Consider the following 26,096-nt stretch of genomic DNA (forward strand, 5'->3'; position numbering starts at 1 on the left):
TTGAGAGCCCACCTGCCGATGCAGGGGACACGGATCCGTGCCCCGGTCCGGGAGGATCCCACATGCCGCGGAGCGGCTGGGCCCGTGAGCCATGGCCGCTGAGCCTGCGCGTCCGGAGCCTGTGCTCCGCAACGGGAGAGGCCACAACAGTGAGAGGCCCGCGTACCGCAAAAAGAAAGAAAGAAAGAAAGCAAGCCGTAACATGAGTTGGTGAGGGTGTGGAGAAATTGGAACCCTCTACATCGTTGGCGGGAATGCAAAATGGTGTAGCAGCTGTGAAAAACAGTATGGAGATTCCTCAAGAAATTAAATCTAGAACTACCATAGGATCCAGCCATCTCACTTCTGGGTATTTATCCAAAACATTGAAATCTGGATCTCGAAGAGATATCTGCACAACCATGATCATTGCAACATTATTCATAACAGCCGGTATGCGGACAGAATCCTAAATGTCACTAACTGATGAATGGACAAGGAAATGTGGTATATGCCTTAATTCTTTAAAGACTGTCAACCGTATGAAGGTGGGAAACAGAGAAACTTAAAGATAGAAGTATACTGGACACTACCAGCACCTGCCCACAGCCCAGAATTGTGGAGAGGTGATTCCAACTACAGTGGGAGTGAGTGAGAAACAGAGTTGCTTGCTTTATACAGCCGGCAATTTGATCGTTACTTAAATCTTGAGATTCTTTCTCAAAGTGGAAGATTACGTTTTGCATCATGGATTATAGGAAAATAGCAGATTTCAAAATATATATGCGTAGGCATGATGGTATTCCTAAGAGCAAAATCTTCTAATGACTACCTTTCTATAAAATATCCTGGCTAGCAGATATTTGGTCCTGTCCAAAACGCCCAAGGACACATCTTGTTCCGCACCAAAAGGTCCTTGATATTTGGTCCTGTTCAAAATTGTGTGGCATGGACCAAATAGCTCATGGACCTTTTAGACAGGACCAAATTTCAAGGACCCTTTGGCATGGAACAAATGTCTGACGCACCGAATGTCTTACAAAAGTTTGGGACAGGACCAAATATCCTGCAAGGAATGTTTTTTTAAATTCCCTGCAAACTTTATCACTTTCGAAATACTTTCAAAAATATTTCCTGTGGATATGTAAAAGACTCCTGTGAATGCGATATTTTAGTTTTGTTGACCAGATTTTAGTCTTAGAAAAAGATCAAAAGGTGATGTAATGTTTCTATGCCAACTTCTTTCAGCAACCTTTGAAATAATGCCGTGTAACTAATGTTTACTATTTCCAATTAATCCATGAGATGCTTATTTCCTGTGCTTTTCTTTAAAAGTCAGCATTGAAAACATTCAGTTAGTGCAGAGTATCAGTTTCGTGTTACAATCTGAGGGGCATTTCTGCAGCAAGGTTTGAGAGCAGCGTTGTCTAGTGCCTCTCAGCGAAGGTGACAAGTGCCGTATGAAAAGGTTGGGAGAAGTTAAGAGTTTCAGATAATTCAGAAAAGGGCACTCGTGGCATTTTATCAGGCGAGGCAAATATATCGGGTCAGTAACTGCTACGAGAGAGGGGTATGAGACAGCCCATCCATTAGAGCTTGTATCAGGGAGACGTATTCCCAGCTGTAGCATCAGAAGCAGAGATAAAGTGAGTTTCTGCAACACGTTTCATCATCCTGAAGGTGAGGTGGGAAACGGTCCCAGGGCCCATGCGTTGCTGTGATAGGCTGGCATATGCGATGATGTTTGGTTAGACTCATGCGTCCCAGGCTTGATTCCAAGTGCATCTGTGCATTCATTAACTGAATCTTCATTCCATCTGTCAGATAGATGTTATGATTGTCTCGTTACAGATGAGGAAACAGATATAGAAAACAGGATGTAAACAGACTGCTTCATGCTCAGATTCATGCCGTGATGTTTTGGTTAAAAACAAGTAAACGCATAGATTTTCATGGTCTCCACGTATGACTGTGCATGCTGTCTACTGCACGACTCCAGGGGTGACATGAACACACCACCATAGCAAGAGTGCTTTCTAAATTTGTCCAGTGTGCAACGTGGGCCACCATACCTAGCAGGCTTGGTTAGATGGTGACATTGTACAAAGAGCTGGATATGTAAGTCCTTGATAGAACTTATTATTTTCATTGGCCTGCCAAGGAACACAGGAGGGTGCTGCGTGAATTCAACCCACACGTTGAATCTATGAGCTGGCCTATAGACTTGAGACATTTCCAGACGAAAGAAGCAATCTGAGGATACTGACTGTTAAAATGGAGTTCAGATTAGTGGAGTTGGTTTACTGCATTTAAAGAAACAGGCATGTGGTTTTGTGTTTGTTCATTTACTATTTACAGCCCTCCCTGTGGTGTTTGCTAAAGGTTTGTGGCTTGTTCCACGGTCCAGGCACATTTAAAATTGTGTTTTGGAGGAAATGTCACCTGTCACTTCAGAGCTGCAGCATCAGTTGTCAGTATAAAAATTTCCCGGCACACATCTCAGATAGAGGCTGGTCCCCCAGACTGGTCTCAGGGTGAGGATGACACCAAACAGAGCCCCAGATGACCCACGATGACCATACAGGGTGAGCAAGGAATAATCCTTTGTTCTTAAGTGACCAAGGGCTTCGATGTCGTCACTGCACCTTTAAGTACCTTCTTCTTGACGAACTCATGTCACCACTCTGTTTCTGCAAAGGAATAATGATTAAATCTTGCCAGATACTGCATCACTCATTTTTCTCCCTTACAGATCAATCTGCTAAGGAATCCTGGGGCATTTTGAACCCTGGAATGGTTGAGGCTTAAGCAGGCTTAGAAAGATATTTTAGGTAGTTGGAGGAGAGGAAAAATGAGGATGGCTTTGGGCCAGGATGAAAAACAAACAAACAAAACACAAAAATTAACATTTACGTTGACTGAAGCTTCAGAAATGTACACATCTCCTAACCTTTCCTGAGTGGGCTTTAGGGAGGTAAATAATCACTTCACTGGGTGACATCTTCCAGGGCGTGGAAATTTATCAACGACTGTACAAGTGAAATGTCTCTGCTTTAACAATAACAACAAAGCCTACATTTAGTGCCATGTTAAATATGTTGAAAATGTTTCATCTTGTTTAATTGTATGTTTCAAATTTTTGACACTATATTTAAAGTAAAAAGAATATATAGTAGGAACAGTGATATATTTTAAATGTCAGTAAACCATCTTCTGACCTTTCATCCTTTGAATTGTTTGCCCTTTTTATTTTCACCCCAATAATGTTTAGTGAATTCTGGTGCCAAAAAAAAAAAAAAAATTATACAGTGTTCTTGTTTTCCCATGACAGTGTTTTAAAGGGCGGCTTGTGTTAGGGAAATATTTAAAGCCATATTGCATAATTTCCATCACAGCAAGGCAGTGTTAAAGATTTTCCAGGGCTCTAAATGATTCTGCTCGTGTATAGTTGTTTCAATTCAACAGTGATGACAATTAGAAGAGAATGACCAAGCAGAAATGAGACAGTGACTTATATGCATTATAGTGGGGGCAGGGGTTGGAGGCGAGAGGAAGATTAGTGTTCAGTATAGAAGCAAGCCGTAATCATCCCCACTTCTGTTTATGGTGCATTTCTCTTAAAAGATGAAAAAGTAGAGGTCGGAGGACTGAAGTTGCCGTGGGTCGCAGTGTGGCAATTATCCCGTAATAGACCATCTTCAGTGATTCTAGATAATGCATGAGAAAGCACTTGATGAATGCTTCTGTCCAAACAACTATTTAGCTCCGCGGCAGACAGAAGAGGCAGAATTTCAGACCTTCACCTCTCACTGTCTTGTATGCCTAAAACGTGCAGGAATCCAGTGTCAGCTCATCACTTACCATGCTTTAAAAATACATATTTCTCTGCAAAAGATGGCCTCTGTGCTTCTCTGCTCCAAGGAAGTTTTCTAGAAGTACAAGAAATCCCTTCCGAAGATGTGGAGATTTATTCTAGGAAATGACAATGCTCTTAAGTTATCTTTCGATGAGATCTGGCCACGAGCAGGGTCCCTAACAGCTAGATGGCATGCTGCCCTTTCTAGAAATTGATGGCCGTGACAAAACTGATTCTGCAGCAGCCCCGGCGAATATGTTAACTCAGGGAATGGCCTACGTACTGAGCGTCGCCCATCCAATTTGAAACATTCAGCTGTAGCATGGAGCCAGCCCTGTCCTCCACTCTCCTTCTGGTGTTCATCTAGACCAACCGCTTTGGCCCAGCTTGTCATTTCTCCTCTTTGGAACATAACCACAGAAATTTGCACGCTCTGGACGGAAAAGAATTTGACCGAGTGAATGAATGGGACTCTAAATCACTAATTTTGAGGACTGAATTTCAACATAAAAGAATTCAATCTCTGTAATGTAAGTCACGCCAGTGCCTGAGAAGGGAGGATGGTGACAAAGGCAGCTGAATTGTAAGGCACCGTTATGATTAAACACGATTATTGAATAGAACACATTTAATTCTCCTACCAAGAGAGGGTTACCCAATTAGAAAGTGTTTTCGTCAGTACCATATTAAGACCCATTCTGATGTATCTTTCCTACTGTTTTAATTGTAGTGTGTAAGGACAAAAATGCAAACTGCAGTAGTACCCTAAACCATTTCCTAGTTGGTCGATAAATATTCCTGAACCATAAAATACGGGTTTGCCAATGTAGGGAGTTAATCACATTGCCCTAGAGTTTCTTCTATCTTGGCAGATAAGTACAGAGTTCTTTCCAGCGTGGAACTCAGCTCTCTGATTACTGTGTAGTCCATTGTAGGTGCCAATTACTTAGGTGTTAGAAGAGCAAGGCATTTTCATCATGGACTTGGACACAGAGCAGACTACGCCTTTTGATTTTTTTACATTAAATGTGATATTAGTAGAGATCATTTATTTGTAATTCGCATGGGGTTGCATTGTGGTTGTGCTGACAGGAAGATGCTTTCACTCTGCCCTCGGAAGCCTCAGCACTTTGAAATGAAAGCTTGGAAGGAAATAATGTAATGTGTTTCCTGAGAGAGGCACAGATGAAAATTGACATTTTAAAATTCATTCTCATCAGTGTTATTCCAAATGGAAAGACAGGATGGAAAGACTGCATGACAGTTGCTAGCCATAATTGGTTTAAAGCGCTGTATTGTGGAAAACGGCAAACAAACACAAAAGTAGAAAGACTGCAGTATTGAACCCTCCGTGACCTCATGCCCAAACTTCAAACACCGTCACCGTCGTGCTCATCTTCAAACACAATTGCACTCACAATATCCCCTGGTGGTCCAGTGGCTGAGACTCCACACTCCCAATGCAGGGGGCCCGGGTTCGATCCCTGGTCAGGGAACTAGGTCCCACCTGCCGCAACTAGGACTTCGCATGCCACAACTAAAGATCCCACGTGCCGCAACTAAGACCCGTGTGCAGCCAAAGATAAATAAATATTTTTAAAATAAATAAATAAACATAAAAGTTTGCCTAGTCATCCCTGATCAGAACGTAACCATTTTAATGTTGCAAGATAGACTACGTAAATGGCTACATTTTTCTCCAGAGTATCTGTATTTTCATAGGAGTAAAGAGTAAAGATGATGAACAGACAGATGGTATCAGGGTTCTCTGTGTGTCACACCGTCTCAAAACTTAGTGGCTTCATACAATACGCACTTACTTAGCTCCTGATTTTGTAGGTTGACATTTAGGTGGGGCCCAGTGGGGTGAGGATTATCTCCGTAGATCTTGGCTCCAGCATCTGTAATTGGTGGATGAACAGCTGGGCTGACTGGTTTATTATGGCTTCATCCGTGAAGGTTGGCAACATCCAGGGCCCCTCTCCATGTGGCTCCCTCATTCTCCAGCAGGCTGGTCCAGGCTTGTCCTCAAGGCTGCCGTGCCGGTGGTTTCAACATCGGAAGGCAAGGGCAAGCCCAGGTGCAGAGAGTTCGCAAGCATCTGCTGTTGTGTGTTTGCCACTTTCCATTGCAGACAGGTTCTGCGGCCAAACCCAGATGCAAAACGTTGATAAGCAGACCTCCGCACTTACGGGGCATAATTGCAAGTTCACATTGCAACAGGACGTGCGCACAAGGGAGGGGAAATCTGTGGCTAGCGTTACAATCTACTTCATACAGTTTTATCAATGAAAGCAAATGGAAATGATATGGACAGCAGTGAAAACGGCAGAGTAAGGACCTCCAAAATTTCCCTTCTCCATAAAATCAGTGAGACAGCTAGAAAAAGTTGTCAGAGATAACTTTTACAGGAATCTGGAAATTAACCAAAGGCTTGCAGCAATTCTTCGAGGAAAATGGTTGAATCTCAGTAAAAAACAGTAAGCTTGGTGGTATTTTAACTTGCCGAGTGCGATCCACCATTCTCCAGCCTTGAAAAACAACATCCCCCGGCGTCCCTAGCAGGCAGCAGAGGGAAGGAACAGCCTGGGCTCTAGCAAATCCTCATTCCTGAGGGATGGTTTATTTGTCTGTTTTTTGCCCTGACTTGGAGCTTGCCTAGTGCAAAGAGCCTTTACCTGGAGAGAATAAAGTGCTGAAACATGCAGCCTTGAGGATGAACATTGAAAACATTGTGGTAAGAGAAGAAAATCACAGCCAAGAAACCACATATTCTATGATTCTGTTAAGACATTTCAAGAATATGCAAATCCATAGTGACAGAAAGTAGATTAGAGGTTGCCAGGGTTCAACAGACTGAATATTTATGACTCCCCAAACTTCTTCTGTTGAAATTCTAACCCCCAGTCGGATGGCATTGGGAGATGGGGCTTTTGGGAGGTGATCACGTCCTAAGGGTGGGAGCCCTTATGAACGGAAGTAGTGCCCTTCTAAAAGAGACCCTGAAGACTTCTGTCTCCCTCCTGCTACTATGTGAGGACACAGAAAGAAGACACTGCCTGTGAACCAGGAAGAGGGCCCTCACCAGACACCGGATTCTGCCGGCACCTTGATCTTGGACTTCCCAGCGTCCAAAATGGTGAAAAATAAATTTTTATTGAAGCTACTCAGTCTACGGTATTTTTCTTATAACAGCTCAAAAGGATTAAGACAGAGGCTGAGAGTGGCTGGGAAGTGGCCTCTAATGGATGCAGGGTTTCTCTGTGTCCTGATGAAAATGTTCTGAAATTAGATAGCGGTGATAATCACACAACTTTGTGACTATCCTGAAAGCCACCAAATTGTCACTGTTAACATGCTAACTGGGACTTCCCCGGCAGTCCATTGGTTAAGACTCCGTGCTTCCAGTACAGGGGGCACAGGTTTGATCCCTGGTTGGGGAACTAAGATCCCACAGGCCGCATGGTGCGGCAAAAAAAAAAAGTTAAAAAAAAAATAAAATAAAATGCTAACTATTATGAGATGCGAATTGTATTGTAATAAAAAAAATGAGGTCCATTATTTCAATAACTTAAGAAACAAGAAAGTAAAGTAGCTCTCTTTTAGCCTTCAGTGATTCAAAGTTGACTCTCTCCATGTACCTTATGGCAAAATTGTTTAACTTTTACACCGTCTTTAGGATGGAGTCCTGGGCTTTTGATGGTGCTGTTTGTTTGTTTTTTGTTTGCCTTGATGAGCAAACCCCAGCTATGTTCCAGCTACTCTTCATGCCTTGAATGCCCCCTTCTCTACCCACTGACTCGTCTCCCCAAATTGAGGAGCCACGATTTATCTTAGAATTCTCGGTTCAGTTATCTCCTCTCTAGGAAACATACTGTTTCCCCATGTTAACGCATAACCACTGCTATTGCGTCTTCTGCAAGATGTGGATTCAACGAGATGGGTTTCAGACTTGTAGCCCCTTGAGGGAGGAGCCGAGTTTTATTCATCTTTACATCTCATGTGAAGAGAATAATGCCTGAAACCTTCACAGGAATGTTTCATCTTCTCTGTACACTGGGAAGGTTATACCTGCCACCATCTCTGGAGCATCGAACCCGAGGCCAGTCCCCCCTGTCCATTCTCCCACGTCACTGCACACGTTGCCCAACCAGCTTAAAAGCAGAGTGGTCCCAGAGGAGTGGGAAACTTCCATCCACACAAAAGCCTGAACAGGGATGCTTACAGCAGCTGTATTCATAATTGCCAAAACATGGATGCAAGCAAGGTGTCCTTCGGTAGGTGAATGGAGAAATAAACTGTGGTCCATCCAAACAATGGGATCTCATTCAGTGCTGAAAAGAAATGAGCTATCAAGGCATGGAAAGACATGGAGGGACCTTAAATGCTTATTATTAAGTGGAAGGAGCAAATCTGAGAACACTACCTACGGTATGATTGTAACGCTGTGACATTCTGGAAAACATAAAACCATGGAGAGAGTAAAAAGATCAGTGGGCACCAGGGGATGGAAGGGAGGGGTGAATAAGTAGAGCACAGAGGATTTTTTAGGGTGGTGAAACTGTACTCATACAGGATAGATACTATAATGGAAACTCTACTCATACAGAATAGATACTATAATGGTGGGTCCTTGTGTCATTATACATTTGTCCAAACCCACAGAAGGTACAAGACCAGGAGTGAACCCTAGTGTAAACTACGGACTTAGGGTGATGATGATGTGTCCACATAGGTTTATCAGTTGTAACAAATGTACCATCTAGTGGGGGGGTGTAGATAATAGAGGAGGCTGTGCAGGTGTGAAGGCAGGTGGTGTGTAGGAAATCTCTATACCTTCTGTTCAATTTTGCTTTGAACCTAAAACTTCTCTAAAAACTAAGGTCTTCAACACACACATGCACACAGCGTAGTGATCATTGGGCTGCAACGTGACCCCTTCCTCTCCTCCTGGATCCCGAGGGACGGAGTGAAGTCTCCTGCCCAGAGTGTGTTTTCTGTTCCTGACTTGAATCTAGAACCCAGGGAAAGTTCAGAATCTGCTATTATAGGATATTCAACCCCAAGGAAGAGCCATTCCCACTCCAGGGAGTGTATCTCACTTTGCCTCTGTGAACAAGACTCCCCTTTGGAGCCCAGCAGAGAGTCCAGTGTGAGCAGTGCCCCCAGGAGGTGTGCACTGTGGCCATACTCAGCTCCAATCCATTCCCCTTCTCCAGATCTCTGGGCATCGTTGTCCTACTGTCCAGCTTCTCAGGGGCTCCACCTGGCAGCTTCAGGTGCACAGACTCTGGCCAGTCTCCTTGATCTGCTTCTGAATACTTAACCCGGCTCTCAACTTTCACCCTCAGCTCTCCTTCAGTCTTCCAGTTTGGCTCATGGGTCTCAACTCTGCTGTGGGATTTCCCCCACTGCACATAATTATTCCCTTTGAATGACAATTTGTGGCCCCTCCCCAAGTCATGCTCACTAGCTGCTATGATTCTCTCTTTGCCACCCCCCCATCCCTACATGAGTCTTTATCAGAACCTCTTTATGCCTCCTTTATACGATCCAATGATTTCTGCAATCTGAAAAAATTCTTAATAAGTCAAGGTGAAAATATGATCTTTCAAAGAAGGACACATTTTTGGACACTCTCCTCTTGAGAGACCTCTAGCAGCTCAGCTACCATTCACAGTGGTCCAAACTACCCATGTAAAAATGGCTCTCTTAGAAAGAATTGTTCCATAGAAACACGCTGATCTAAAGTTATATATACAAAGTATGTATTTAATTTCTCATTAACCTAAAAATCTCAATGAAATAACTGTGTCGTGTACATTTGTATCCACTTCTTCCTTTAGTGGACAGTATCTAATTTTTCTTTGTGCTACTTTGAAATAAATCTCTCATGGAATATCCAATAATAGCAGATTCTGAACTTTCCCTGGGTTCTAGATCCCAAATGATATATTGGTGTATTTGGAAAGTTAGATTTTTAGCAATAGAAAATCAGAATGCAAACTTAACTAGCTCTCGGAATAAAAATAGTGGAGCAACAAAGCAAAAAGTACTTTTTTTTTGCAGATAACACAGGCTTAAAATAGCTAAACTCATGTTGGGTTGGAAGATAATAATAGGAACAAGGCCTTGGCCTAATTAAAATCATTCCAAAAGCTACATAACATATATTCAACTTTCAGGTATCTCAGAGATCACAGAATTGGGGGTTTGTGAATGATAATTAAACTTTAGCCGTAGAATTAAAGCCTTAAAAACTGGCCAAAAAAAAATTCGTATGCGTTTGTTCTACCCCTTCAATCAAATTGATTGTTTACTTCTTCCTGTATTGTGTGAGCTGTTTTTGCATTTAAGGGATAAAAGACATGATGAAACAATTTTTCTAAGGCTTGTTGTTTTGAAGAAGGTGTAGGTTTTCTAAGTAGAACCGGTCTGAGCTATAATGTCCTCACTCTGGCATCCAGAATTGAGCGCCTGGCTTTTAATCACTTACTGAACTGCTAGAAATATCACAGAAGGACTCAATTTTATATAGATTGCTAATTAATGAGCTTCAGAAATTTGGTGACTTAGAAAAGTAACATTTCTTAGGCATTTATGATGTGGTTACTTTCTGTAAATACCGACATACCTTGAGCATGTGGCATTCAGATTCAGTGGTTCTGGTTCAGGACAGACCTTTACTTGAATGGCTTTATTTTCATACTCTTGTCAGTTTCCTGGTTTTGAGGCCATTTGTTGGCAGTCTTTGGTCTTCTGCTCTTTGATGCAAGTGCCTTGTTCTGTTTAATTCCATGTGTCAGAAAACCACAGGATTAGACCTTCAGATAAATACATCAACTCTGGCCCAAGACCTGCAGACTTTGGCTTGGCAATGGCAATGTATTAGTCAGTTATTTCCGTAATAATGCTGCATAACAACCAGCTCTACTCAGTGGCATGAAAATACACATTTGTTCTCCTGCTCGTTGGTTTGTGGGTCATCCAGTGTGGCTCTGCTCCATGTGTTGCACTCAGGATCCAGGCTCAAGGGGCAGAGGACAGAAGCACCCAGAGGGGCAAGAAGAAACACATGCCGCTCTTCAGATCTGTCCCTGGAACAGTCATTTCTGTTCACATTTCATTGGCTGAAGCAGGTGGCAAGAAAGTCTACTTCTCCCATAGGTAATTTTCCATGGCTATGCAGTGAATCACCACCAACTTAGCAGCCAATACCAATAACCAATACCCATGCACCGATTCACAGTTCTGTAACCTAAAGTCCAGCACAGTTCAGCTGGGTTTTCTGCCGTACATCTCACAGCATGGAATCAGTGTATCATCTGGGACTGACTATAGTTCTCACCTGCGGCTTGAGATCGTCTTCCAAGCTCGGTGGTTATTTGCAGGATTAATTTCCTTCTCATACTTTCCACGTGGGTTCCTCCATTTTTTAAAAATAAATTATTAATTTATTTATCTTTGCCTGTGTTGGGTCGTTGTTGCTGCGCACCGGCTTTTCTCTAGTTTTGGCGAGTGGGGGCTACTCTTCATTGCGGTGCGCGGGCTTCTCATTGCGGTGGCTTCTCGATGTGAAGCATGGGCTCTAGGCGTGCGGGCTTCAGTAGTTGTGGCTTGTGGGCTTAGTTGCTCCGTGGCATGTGGGATCTTTCCAGACAAGGGATTGAACCCGTGTCCACTGCGTTGGCAGGCGGATTCTTAACCACTGCACCACCAGGGAAGTCCCAGTTCCTCCATTTTTAAACCAGCAATTGCAGGTCAAGTCCTTCTCTGCTTTTTGTTCTATTCAGTCCCTCAACTGATTGGATGAAGCCCATCACAGTGGGAGAGCAATCTGCTTCACTCAGAGCACTGATTCAAATGTGAATCTCATCCAGAAACACCTCACAGACACACCCTGAAAATAACGTGTAGCTAATTAGCCCAGCCAAGTTGATACATAAAATTAACCATCACAGAGCATGTCAAGTTCATGAGCATAGTTGAAACAAGTAGGGGGAAGTGGGGCTGGAGACGGAGGATAGGCAAGGACCACAGTGTGGGGAGTCTCACTGAAGGGCTTGTCCTGTCGTCTAAAGTCATTGGGAAACCATTAGAGGATTGTAATAAGGGCAGAAGTCTGATCCCATTTGAAAGACCATTCTCAGTGCAGTGCAGAGGAGAACAGAGTCTTTGGTGTAGCACTGGAGAATGTGAAAAGTAGACAGATTGAAAACTTCTTTAGGAGATGAAGTGGATAGGACTTGGTGGTTGACCAGATGTAGAAGATGAGGGAAAAGCAAGGATGCTTCCTACTGTGGGACCCAGGACAGTTGTAAAGATTTTGCATGTACCCTGGGGCACTGCTTCTCAGTTGTAATCTACAGACTGTCAGGGTGCCTGTGAGTTCTCTATAGAATTTTTTATATTGCATTCTCAGTTTTTTAAATGAGGTTGCTAACAGCTCTATGCTTTTATTTATTTATTTAAAAGAATTATCTTTGGCTGTGACACACAGCTTGCAGGATGTTAGTTCCCTGACCAGGGATCAAACCTGCACCGTCGGCAGTGAAAGCGTGGAGTCCTAACTACTGGACCAGCAAGGAATTCCCACATTCTCATTTTACTGATAGTACAGGGGAAATATTTTTTTAGAAATGACCTGAACATTCTGGGTGATCTGGCCAACGACCCCATGACTGAGTTCTGTCATCTTATTTCAGAGGCCCCATTTGAATTTGCGTGAACAATTACATTAGTGTCCTCTGGGGACCATGTCACGTCCCAGTGAGCTGTTGGCAGAAAGGTTTGATAGTACATAATTCAATAGAAAAAGTTTTGAGAGAAAGGAGTCACCACCAGCTCCGCGGCGATCGCAAATTCAGAAAACCTGTATTTCAGAAATCGATGTCATGAGCAAGGAGGATTCTTAGGTTGCAACAATACGTACAGAGTCTATATTAAAAGACATTATTTCTCGAAACGTCGCAGAAGGCCACAGGATATGGCTTAGAGGCTATATAGCAAGGGTCAGTGCAGCGGGAAGGATCCGTGTAGCGGATACACCGAATACTTCTAGAGAAAATGTTGCTCGCCACTGATTGACCTCCACTTCTTGATGTCTAGGGACTAGGGACTGAGCCCGGGAACCAATTCCCTCTGCTCTTCCCAGCATACACACACTCCTTGTAGGTTGAAGTGCATAAGCGCTTCCAGAGCCCCCTCCGAGTGTGTGTGGTTGGTGGAAGCAGGTCATGGTGCGGTCTCTTCAGGTTTCTATTCCTGTGTCACCTGCCCTGACTCCACTGGTTTTCCTCCTCACCCTGAGTTCTTCTTCTTCATAGCACTTAGCACCACCCAGTTGATGGTGGTGCTTCGTGGACCCTCCTGCACCCGGCTGGAATGTAAGTTCCACACAAGTCAAGACATCACAGCTGTGTCCCCAGTGCCAAGTGCAGAGACTGGCACCTAGAAGGCAGTCAGTGAGGCTGTGGAAGAAATATGTTACTAGTTAACATAAAATCAATCCATGAATTAATAAAACAGAAGAAAGAGACCTGGAGTAGGAGTGTGCACGGTGTGTGGCTGGGACCACCACGACCCTCTCCAGGGTCTAAAGGACAGATTCTGTGAGAGAGAGGGGTGTGGGGGGATTGCCTCAGACTAGAACTGAGGTCACAGACACAGACACCAACTCTGCTTCTCCATCCCACCCAGGGATCAGAACAGTCCCTGATGGGGTCTCTCTTCCCAGAGATTAGCCCAGAGGAGGTGGCTAGCAATGAAGAGAGTGATTGCAGGGGTGCAGATAGAACTCCAGGGAAGGTGACGGTTGAGGACTTCCTGGGCGGAGAGGGAGATAAGGAAGAGACGTCAAGAAACACCCAGGGAAGAGGACAAGCTCTCTCTTAGGCTGGGTGATCTTTTGAAGGGCTCAAGGCCTCTGACCCAAATGAAATGTGACTTACACAATGTTGAATGTGGCTGGTTTAGGACTGGCTTTCTGTTAAGACTTTCTCAGGGGTTCAGAGAAACCCTCCCATCCTGTTTTTTTGTCATCCTTCAGATGCCGTTTTCCGAGACGATTCACGAGCATGTTTTGGAATTTGGACCATGTTTCACTTTCATTTCTTTTTCTTAAAAAGATTTTTTTGATGTGGACTATTTTTAAAGTCTGTATTGAATTTGTTACAATACTGCTTCTGTTTTATGTTTTGGTTTTTTGGTCGAGAGGCATATAGAATCTTAGTTCAAACCTGCACCCCCTACATGGGGAGGCAAAGTCTTAACCACTGGACCGCCAGGGAGGTCCCTTCACTTTCATTTCACACTGGCTAGAATGCAGTCACATGACCAAACTAAGCCACAAAGTAGTCTGGGAAATGTAGTCTTTATCACGGCAGCTCTGTGCTCAGATAATAATTCTATAATTATGAAAGGGGTGCGGAATAGATATTGGCGCCACTGGCAGCCTCTGCTGCCCTCCCTGATGACCTACATTCCAGCCTGTCATCAGCCTCGTTTCCATTGTCATTTTAGTTTCATACATGAGGGAGTAATTATTGTCTCTATTTACAGGTGAGAAAAAAAGGTACTTCACTTGAGGGAGGCAGTTTTCAGCAGGTGGATAAAGCAGTGATGGAACTGTGGGCAGAAGCTTGGAGAGGAGCGTAGCAATTGCAAGCCCTTTAATGTTCTCATGCCTACATGCTGATGTATGTGTGTACCCCTGCGTGTGTCTGAGTTCATGCACGTGTGTGTGTGTGTCTGTATGTGTTTAAGGATGCTTTTGTGTGTGTTGTTTATGAAGGCTGAAAATTGGAGTGTAAGGAGGCAGGCCTTGAGAGGTTTTAAGAAAGGGGCTAAAATGCCTCTCAGAAATTAAACTATAGCAACAGCAAACTCTGTGCTGCACCCCCTTGGCGGCTTCAGAGCCTACGTGGTTCAGTTGAGTGAAAGGATGATGGACAGAAAAGTACAAGGTTTTGTCCTTAAAGTAAGTCAGTCAGTATGTCACCATATACACAAATGATGCTCAAACCTATTTTCCTGGAAGGGATAAAATACCCCCTTCTATACACTGTTCTGTAAGATGCAGAAATGCTTGTCATGTTTCAGAGAATTATACTTTTTTTGTGCTTCAGAGAAGAAAAGTAAAGCATGTACTCGGAATCTCCCTTGCAGGACTGAAAGCCTCGTTTTTACAAAAGGCTCATTTTTCTCCTGGGAGGTAGGAGGAAATGACCCTTCTCCAAAGGTGGCCGGCTCCCGTGTCTTCCCTGCCCCTCTCCCACTCCCCTCTGCGCTCAGCATCTCTACAAGAGGCTGGAGTATCATGTCACAAGGCAAATTTCAATCACATTAGGATTGTAAATGAATTCAAGCCACAGCAGATGCAACAAATGGGTTTCTGTCTTGAGATATGACATCTGTGCCAGCCATATATCTTGGAGGAAAGATGGCTGTTCCTTCCTTCTCCTTATTGATGCTGAGGCATCATATATAACGCTCCACGATCAAATAAAGGATGGCACGATGCGGAGTGGCAGTGATTATAAATCCCACGTGTGACAGCACGTACTAGATGGATTTCAAGGGAACTGCTCTACCTAGAACTCTTTCCTAGAGCAACCCGTGCCCAGAGCCCCTGTTCAGAGGCCACACCCATGGCTGCCGTTGGTAACCACCTTCTTACTTCAGCTCCACGCCCCCTAACTATACATACAAGCAGCTAGGAATAGGAATAGATGAAGGATGCGTCTACAGGCTGATGAGAAAGGGACCATCTGTCGGGCTGGGTATGAAGGCAGCGGCTGAGCCAGTCCAGTTTCTCGCCAGGAATGTGAACCTCACAGAACCCAAGATTCTGAGGCATGTGGCTGGAAGAGTTCCAGCTGGGACAACGTGGAGAGTCTTGTCTTGGGCTGCCATTGGCAGCCACCCGGTGCTGAAGTTAGCAGAGAGAGAAGCTGGGTAGATGGAGGGAGACAGTGGGGAGAGAGGATGGAGGGGAACAGGTGAGAGAGAAGTGGAGAAGCAGAAAAGCTGAACAGGAGGCGGAGAGAATGAGAGAGGAAAAGATATCTCTTCTGCAAATACACGGCTCCATTTCTAGAACCCCCAGGGCTGGCTTTCCTTGGTTTCCTTTCTTTGCCTTGCATGAAATTTCCGTGAACTCTCACAATAATGTGACCTGACTACCCAACCGGAGTTGTCTCAAGAGGATATCTGATAGTTACCAAAAAACACGAGCCCCACCTTTTTTCAATCAGAATTAGCTAATGCTTATTGCCTGTTTACTGGGTACCAGGCAGCATTCTAAAAGCGTTACATATATTGACTCCGTTATTTCTCAAAAAGCATGACCAGGCATTTCATCCCATTTCCCAGATGTGGAAATTGAGGGTTGGAAAGGACAGTCCCTTGCCCCAAGCCTCCACGTACATAAGGGTTAGAGCTGCAGTCTGCACGTGGCAGTGTCACTCAGATGTCACACCCTTAGCCTCTGTATTAGCTGCCGTTCAGAGAGACCCATTAGGGTGTATGTCCAGGTGAAGGAAATAGGAGTTTGATACATGGTGTCTTTTTTGTGTTAATTGGTCCATTTATGATGTAAGATTCTCAACAGCCCCAGAATAGCTATTGGACTTACATTAAGACATGCATTGATACCAAGCCAGGGGTTTGCATCGATTCAGTTGCTGACCACCTTTGGATATTGCTGGAGAGGGGGCAGCTCTACAGGAGAAAGAAATGAAGCTGTACCTATGGGGGAACAGCTACAGCAGAATCAGGAGAAGGAATACGTGTCCAATCAAGGAAAGTTGTTCTCTGGACTGTCCCTTGGCCAAGGCGTGGTTTTGACTGAGTTGGGTGAAGCCAGCAGTCCCCTCTGGACAAAATCCTCACTCATTTTCTTACCCCATACTTCTGTAGTCGTCATCCTTCCCTGGGCAATCTCTCTCTCTCTTCCCCTTTCTCCCTCGTTGCCTCAGACTGTTGCAGAAACAGGGGCTTGCTGGGTACCACACCTGCTTTTAAAAGTCCATGGCTACTAGTTGTGTGCCCCTGTCCCCGGCTGCCCTCCTGCAAGGTGGACGTACGTAGGGCTGCCACCTTGGAGGGTTGTACAGTGATGTGATGAAGACACACACACACACACACACACACACACACACACACACACACACACACGGGTGTAGCAAAGCGATTGCAGCATCTGGAACGTAAGCCCCACGCTCTTTGGCGTCCACAAATACCCCGCATCCTTGGCCCGCCCTCTGGGAGACCCTGCATCCCTACTGCAGGGTCTATCCCATCCGCCACGGCAGCTGTTTACACCGCGGCCACAGTTTTCACTTCTCCAGGCCTTGGTCCCTTTCGCCTCTCTAACGCTTACCGAACTGAGAACACGGAGCTCTGTTGGATGACTCTCCTTCAGCTTTTGCACGCTTCCCCTCGAATCTTCTCTGTGCCCTTGCGTCTTCCTTCTGTCTTGGCAGACTCCTTCGAGACGCTCCGCTGTCCTGCTGGGCTCTTCCGCGTTGGAATGCACTCACCGCCCTCTCTCTAGGATCTTGACGCACCCGGATGTTTCCTTTGGAAGTCCAGCCTCTTCCTTCGCACAGATTTCCCTGTCCTCAAGCTTCCCCCTAGTCCTCCCTGCCTGGTCCACGAACGCTCCATCCCATTCCTGGTTGCCTCGTGAAACCTCGCTACGTCATCGTGCAGAAGTGCACCTGCGTTGGTTTCACCCTCCGTGGACCACCCTCCAGCGTTGAAACACAGCACCTTCCGCGCTCTGCGCTTGGAGCGCCCCTTTCAAAGGGGCCTGACGCACTCTGGGTTGCTAACAGGAATAGCCGCCTCGCGTGTTCTTCCGCGTGGAGTTCTCTAGGCCACGTGCCGCTGCGAAGCAGCTCTTCCTTTTTAAAACCCTCGTTGTGGGTCTGGGAAACCATCCTTCTGAGTTCCCCTCTAAGTTCATCGCATCCCTCATTTTCCTCTGAGGAGCTCTCTGTTTTCCCACCATTTCTCCCTTATCCTACCTACTGCTGCCTTTCTGTTGAGTGTAGGGATTTTCCCCTTGAGGTTTCTCATGTCTTATCTTATATTCACTTCCCGGCTATAACTACTTCCTCTTAGAAATGACTCCCAACCCTCCCACCACTCCCCCGCCCCACCAGCTCTTACTTTTACCCCAAGTTGCAGTCAGTGTTACAAATTACTCCCTACACACGTTAAACCCGACCCATTCCGAACAGAATGAATTAACCTCCCCTTTCCCTGAAGGAAAGAAAACAAAAAAAAACAAGCAGCCCTCCTCTTCCTTGTGGCTAATGGCATGACCGTCTGCTGATTCCTTTCGCCTCAAAATTTGGGAGTCGTCTTTTCTCTCTCGCAAGAGTGCATTGAATTTTTATCGAGTCGTGTCAATTCCACTTTAGAAATGTCTCTTGAACTGGTACACTTTTATTGATTGCAAACGCCGCTCTCTTAGTTTAGGGTTATCGTGTCGTGTCTTATCTAGATTATTTCTGATGGATCACCCTTCCCACAGATTCTCGCCCACTCTCATCTATTCTTCAGACAAATGCTGGGACTTTCTTTCTCGATACTCATTCCCGAGCCTTATCTTCCTGTCTCTGTTTCCTCTTCTCTCCATATTTCTTATGTTCTGACCGCATCAGATAACTTGTCGTTTCCTCTCCTTGGCCGCGGCCATATATCTTGCCTCATGCTAACAGATCCCCACTGTTTGGAATGTCTTTTCTCCTTCCCCCAACCACCGAAGTCGGTATCGTTTTTTCTAATCCTGCCATAAAAAAATTATCACAAACTTAGCAGCTTCAACCATCACACGTTTATTATCTCCCAGATATAAGGGTCAGAAGTTTACAGGGTGGCGTCATTTCGTTTCTGTGCGGTGGGTTTCCTAAGGCTAAACTCAAGGTGATGGATGGCCCAAGATCTTATCTGGACTCAGAGGGAGGATCGGCTTTCAAAGCCATTCCGGTGGTTGGCAGAATTCACCTCCTTCTGGCTGTAGGACTGAGTTCCCCATTTCCTTGCTGGCTGTCAGCCAGTAGCAATGGCATTCTGAGCTCATTATGGACCCCTGCATTCCTTGCCATGTTGCCCCCTCTGTCTTCAAACTGACAACAGGACACTGGGTCCTTGCCATGCTTCCCATCTCTCTGGCTTCTGCCATGTCTCTCCCACTTCAGCTACAAAAAGTTCTCGGCTTTTTAGGGTTCATGTCATTGGATTGGGTCAACCTGTGTAATTCAGGATTATCTCCATATCTTAAGTCTGTAACCTTAATTACATCTGCAGATGTAATTGTCCTGTAACTTGACATGTTCATGAGTACAAGGGATTAGGGTGTGGACATCTGTAGGGGGGCATTTGACTTACCACAAAAAGCCGAAGATTTTTCAAAATGCAAACTCTGTCTCTGGAAAGCAATGTTTGCTTTGTTGCTTCCCTCAAGGTATTATTGTGACATTGTGTTTATTAATGTCCTCTTCATGCAGTATCTCACTTTGTGCGATATTTAATTATAGACGCTTATTTGCAAGTCTGCTCCTACCACTAATGCTAAATCACACCAGCTCAGAAAGCACCCTGATCACCTTGATATTCATATGCAGAATCTAACACAGAGGCTTACGTGCATTTGTGAAATAAATTGAGTCTGTTTTACAGTAGTTTGATGAAGCGTTCTTAAACACTTGCTATATCTGAGGCACTTTGACCTCCAGGTCATGAGCAATTAAAGATATCAGTTAATGCAAACCATGATAGGTAATTCTTCCTAAGTGTTACTCACATCAATACCTACTCTGACTTACATGGAAGGAGAAACCCCACACACTCATTGTAATAGTTGTGTATGACTGCATGACAAGAAACCACAAACTAAATGGCTTGAAGTGACACACGTTTATTGCCTCACAGTCAGTGTGGATCACGGACCCAGGCATTGGGTCCTTTACTGCATGATGTCTCACTAGGCTGCAATCCATGTGTCAATCAGGGCTGGGATCTTATCTGGAGGTTTGACTGGGGAAAGAGTCACCTGACATAGTTGTTGGAAAATTAAGTTCCTCCCCAGCTGTTTGTTTGTTCCTTTCCAATCAGGGAACTCCAGCATGGAAGTTTTCTTCTTCCCAATGTGTGACCTGAGAAGGCAAAAGAAATTTTAAAAACTTGAAAGCAACCAGTCAGAATGGCCATCATCAGAAAATCTACAAACAGTAAATGCTGGGGAGGGTGTGGGGAAAAGGGAACCCTCTTGCACTGTTGGTGGGAATGTAAATTGGTGCAGCTACTGTGGAGAGCAGTATGGAGGTTCCTTCAAAAACTAAAAACAGAGCTACCGTGTGACCCAGCAATCCCACTACTGGGCATATATCTGGAGAAAACTCTAATTCAAAAAGACACATGCACCCCAATGCAGCACTATTTACAATAGCCAGGACATGGAAGCAACCTAATTGTCCATCAGTAGATGAATGGTTAAAGAAGATGTGGTACATATATACAATGGAATACTACTCATCCATAGAAAAGAATGAAATAATGCCATTTGCAGAGAAATGGATCGACCTAGAAATTGTCAGAGTGAAGTAAGTCAGAAAGAGAAAAACAAATATCGTATATCATTTATATGTGAAATCTAGAAAAATGGTACAGATGAACTCATTTGCAAAGCAGAAATAGAGTCACAGATGTAGAGAACAAACGTATGGTTACCAAGGGGGAAAGGGGGGTGGTGGTGGGATAAACTGGGAGATTGGGATTGACATGTAAACAATACTATGTATAAAATACATAGCTAATGAGAACCTACTGTATAGCACAGGGAGCTCTACTCAGTGCTCTGTGGTGACCTAAATGGGAAGGAAGTCCAAAAAAGAGTAGATATATGTATATGTATAGCTGATCACTTTGCTGTGCAGCAGAAACTAACACAACATTGTAAAGCAACTACACTCCAATAAAAATTTAAAAAAAAAAAAATGAAAGCAAGATGAAGTTATAATCTTTCACACATCATGATGGAAGTACCATCCTATCACCTTTGCATGTTCTTCTGGTTAGAAGCACATTACCAAGGCAGCCTACGTGCAGTGGAAGGCAATGGTGCAAGGGAATGGGTTACCAGGAAGCGGAGTCACTGAGGGTGTCTGAGGGTCTGCCGGCCCCATCCATCCTTACAGAGACAGGGGTCCTTAACCACGTGAAGTCATTCAGGTGATTGTAGAGTTCAGAGGGACAGTTTTGAAAAAGTTAGATGGAGGGGCTGATATTTTGAGGAAAGTGATTTGGTCAGTGAAAAGAAGATGGAGGGGGTCCTTAATTTGTAAAGGCTTTTAATAAGATTATGTAATTGTAGCTTACAAAAAGTGTAAATTATATGACTATAAATGAATGTATTTATAAGTCCTTTATTTATAAAGTTAATAATCTTCACATCAACGATCATGGTATAGCATAGCAGTTAACTACCTTCCCTGCCCACTGCTAGGCATAGGACCCCACAGAGATTTTATACACGTGAATTATATATATTTATATTTACCACATTAGAAGTCATAGTGGAGACACCTAAAAATATTTATACATTCGTATAAAAGTAACCGTAATAGTAAACCTATTTCACAGGGACATAAAAACATGTTTATAAAAAATAGCTATAGTTTCCAAAATAAAATTGTTAAATGCAGCATTACTTTTCGTTAAACATTTTTGCAAATTTTTTTAATCTCTGTTTTTAATAATAGCTGGATACTCATAGCTGCTGATGTATTCAGTCTGTGACGATATATTGTTTTGGTTGGTAGGTATGAAGAACATCTGGTCTCCCACAGGCATGCTGTTGGAAAAGATAGGATAATTAAATAAGTGAATATATTTAAATAATTAAATAATTGTGGATATTTTTTCTTTAGTACTATACCAAAACTCGTCATGGATAGATTCTTACAGGTTAATTAAAAATGTGATCTGAACCTGTATCAAGAAACTTTTTTTCCTTTGTGACATCAAAATTCATTTTTAAAAATTGAAGTATAGCTGCTTTACAATGTTGTGTTAGGTCCAGGTGTACAGCAAAGTGATTTATATATATATATATTTCCCTGTACTATACAGTAGGTCCTCATTGGTTGTCTATTTTATAGATAGTGGTAGGTATCTGTTAAGCCCAGCCTCCTAATTTATCCCTCCCTCCCCCTTCCCCTTTGGTAACCCTAAGTTTGTTATCTATGTCTGTGGGTCTGTTTCTGTTTTATGTATAAGTTCATTTGTATCATTTCTTTTAGATTCCACATGTAAGAGATATCATATGATATTTGTCTTTCTTTTTCTGGTTACTTCACTTAGTATGATAATCTCTAGGTCCATCCATGTTTCTGCAAATGGCATTATTTCACTCTTTTTATGGCTGAGTAATATTCCATTGTAAATATATACTGCATCTCCTTTATCCGTCCATCGATGGACATTTAGGTTGTTTCCATGTCTTGACTGTTGTAAATAGTGAGGCTGTGAACACTGGGATGCACGTATCTTTTCAAATTATGGTTTTCTCAGGGTACATGCCCAGGAGTGGGATTGCAGGATCACGTGATAGCTCTATTTTTAGTTTTAGAAGGAACCTCCGTACTGTTCTCCATAGTGACTGTACCAATGAAATCCATTTTCTTCATCTAGTACTTTGCACGCATCTTTTACCCACACATGACCTGTAACATTATGCATTAGTCATTTAAAACATATCCGTTCACTAAGTTATGCAGGACTTTCAAATACTCACACATTTCATTATATAAGATCAAAAACTCACATTTATTAACGTCACCACTGATTTTATTGGGAACAAATTTAAGTTTGGGGAGCCCATCAAGTTCATGGTGGCAGATGCAAGGTTTCTAAAATTCTGATTTTTTCCTGAAATCTTGAATTTCTCACTGGCAACAAATACTGTCAGTTGTTTTCCATGAGGTGGCATGCTCACTTTTGTTCATTTCTGAGAAAACGTCTGCCAGACCCCCAAGTCTGAATGGCCACAGATTGTCTGTCATTCTATCAAGTAAAAATGGGAGCTACTAGTTTACCGCACTTCTCAAACAACAGCACGCTTTTTGGTTTTTTCCTGGAGACAAGCATCAAACTTCATCGTGCAGGAGAAGAGCTTTATGTATACCTTCCATTTCTTCATGCAGAATGTTGAAAAGACACGTACTCAAGATATTTAAGAAAGTCAGCAATGTTTACAGCTTCATCAGCAACATTCTGAAATGAAACTGGCATTCTTTTATTCCAGAGCATGGTAGTGATGAATATTAGTACAGTTTGGGATCAGTGCCTTGGTCAGTGCTAAGGTGCCAACAGTTCTCCCTACTTTTGCACCATCAGTACAATTGTAAACGAGGTGAAAATGGTAAATGACATTTCCATATTATTATGAAGGTGGACGTTGTGAAACAACGTCAGGGACCCTGTGAAACATCTCCCAGACTACTGAGGTCCAAGGTCCACACTTTGAAAGCCACTGTTCTGGAATATAGCAAGCAGCATCCTTGAGTGATGCTTGACGAGATCACAAAAGTTAACATGTACTTGACTCAGAACTCCTGTGCTCTCTCCCATCAACACTGAAGCTAAAACTCAACTCATCATTGCCTTTCTCGCCAATCACTTCTGTGGACACCAAAACAAAGCAAAACTTCTCAACTTACTGGCTACTTCCAAATTAGCCAAACCCAGGTCTTCAGAGCCTTCTGAGTTTGGGGTGCAGTTGTTATTGCCATTGTTTTTAATTTACTTGTAGTTTGTTCATTTGCTTATAGCTTTTATTCATTTACTTATAATAATATTTATGTGTCAGCAGTGTATGCATTTACTTGTTTTGCAAATACCTGTCTGTTCAACTAGATTCAATACTTCTTTGAGGAGTCTGTGCCTTTCCTAGGATATTACACTAAACTTTGAAATACCAAACACTGTGAAGATCTTTGTTTTTTGTGTTTTTTTTTAAACATCTTTATTGGAGTATAATTGCTTTACAATGATGTGTTAGTTTCTGCTGTATAACAAAGTGAATCAGCTATACATATACATATATCTCCATATCTCTTCCCTCTTGCGTCTCCCTCCCACCCTCTCTGTCCCACCCCTCTAGGTGGTCACAAAGCACTGAGCTGATCGCCCTGTGCTATGCGGCTGCTTCCCACTAGCTATCTATTTTACATTTGGTAGTGTATATATGTCCATTTCACTCTCTCACTTCGTCCCAGCTTACCCTTCCCCCTCCCCGAGTCCTCAAGTCCACTATCTACGTCTGTGTCTTTATTCCTGTCCATTCTCTATGTCTACGTCTTTATTCCTGTCTTGCCCCTAGGTTCTTCAGAACCATTTTTTTTTAGATTCCATATATATGTGTTAAATAAAGATCAGGAAATGTGTACCATCTAATGAAACTGTAAAGAAAGTAAAGATACAGTTAAGCATATAAACCCCGTGGAGGATGCAGCTGTCCTTGTGTTTGTAATAACAAAAGAGTGAATTGGAAAGAGAAGCAAATGGAAACAATCTTTTAATTCTGTTCTCCTAAAACACACCTTGAAAAGCTCATAAAGATACATATACCACAGGCAACACTGGCAATTATAAATAAAAGCAGTACTAGCGAGAGAGAGATAGATCTTAAAATGAAAATTGACTGAATAACAACATACGTCTAAAAGCACGTGCTTTATAATTGCCCTTTTATCAATCCAGTTTGCATCAGGGAGCGCTCTTAAAACATAGTTGTGTTTCTAAATGTTCACGGCCCAGCTGTATTCCCATTTTATTTTATTTTTATTTTTTAAAAATAAAGATATTTATTTATTTATGTTTGGCTGTGTTGGGTCTTTGTTGCTGTGTGCAGGCTTCCTCTAGTTGCGGCGAGCGGGGGCTACTCTTTGTTGCAGTGCACGGGCTTCTTATTGTGGTGGCTTCTCTTGTTGTGGAGCATGGGCTCTAGGTGTTTGGGCTTCAGTAATTGTGGCACACGGGCTCAGTAGTTGTGGCGCACAGGCTCAGTTGCTCCGTGGCATGTGGAATCTTCCCGGACCAGGGCTTGAACCTGTGTCCCCTGCAATGGCAAGTGGATTCTTAACCATTGCACCACCAGGGAAGCCCTGCATTCTCATTTGAAAGCTTGTTTTGCATCATGGGGTTTGGAGATTTGTATAAATTCCTGATTATGGACTGTTTTCTATCCTGGGTGTTATCACTCCACGTCTGCCCAAGATCTAATTTGCTGTGTGGTCCCTGGGGTGCTTTTCTGTGATGAAGCACCGACCTGACACCCTGGCAGACATGGGAGACCTCTGGAGTTCTAGTAACCAGGGTGTGGTGGTGATAATGGGGGTGATAACCCCTGACATCTCTCAGAGCCTCAGTTCCCTCTTCTGCGAAATGGGAATAAAAACATTTACTGCTGGATGATATGGTAGTTCTAGTTTTAGTTTTTTAAGGAACCTGCATTATGTTCTCCATAGTGGCTGCACCAATTTACATTCCCACCAACAGCATAGGAGGGTTCCTTTTTCTCCACACCCTCTCCAGCATTTATCATTTGCAGATTTTTTGATGATGGCCATTCTGACTCGTGTGAGGCGATACCTCATTGTAGTTTTGATTTGCAGTTCTCTGATGATGTTGAGCATCTTTTCATGTGCTTTTTGGCCATCTGTATGTCTTCTTTGGAGAAATGTCTATTTAGGTCTTCTGCCCATTTTTCGGTCGGGTTGTTTCTTTTTTTGGACATATAGCTGCATGAGATGTTGTGTGATCTGATTTTTAAAATGACGTAAATGAACTTATTTACAAAATAGAAACAGACTCACAGAATTCAAAAACAAACTTATGATTACCAAAGGGGAAACTTGGTGGGGAGGGATAAATTAGGAGTTTGGGATTAACATACACACACTGCTATACATAAAATAGATAACCAACAAGGACCTGCTTGTATAACACAGGGAACTCTACTCAATATTCCCTGAATGAAGAAAGGATCTGAAAAAGAATGAATATATGTAAAAAAAAAATTACTGTTCAGGAGTGTTGTAAATGTTAGAAAAAATTTATGTATGACATTTCACACATACTGAGTTCTCAGTAACTGTACCTGTTGTGTGTATGAGGCCCATGCTATATTCTCACATAACCGTTTTCCCCTTTCATTGCTCTCTGAGAAATATTTTTTCTTAAAAATTCA

The sequence above is a fragment of the Aethalodelphis obliquidens genome, unplaced genomic scaffold (assembly GCF_003676395.1).
Source record: "Aethalodelphis obliquidens isolate GAN/ISIS:26980383/991018 unplaced genomic scaffold, ASM367639v1 scaffold91, whole genome shotgun sequence".
Lineage (NCBI taxonomy): Eukaryota > Metazoa > Chordata > Mammalia > Artiodactyla > Delphinidae > Aethalodelphis > Aethalodelphis obliquidens.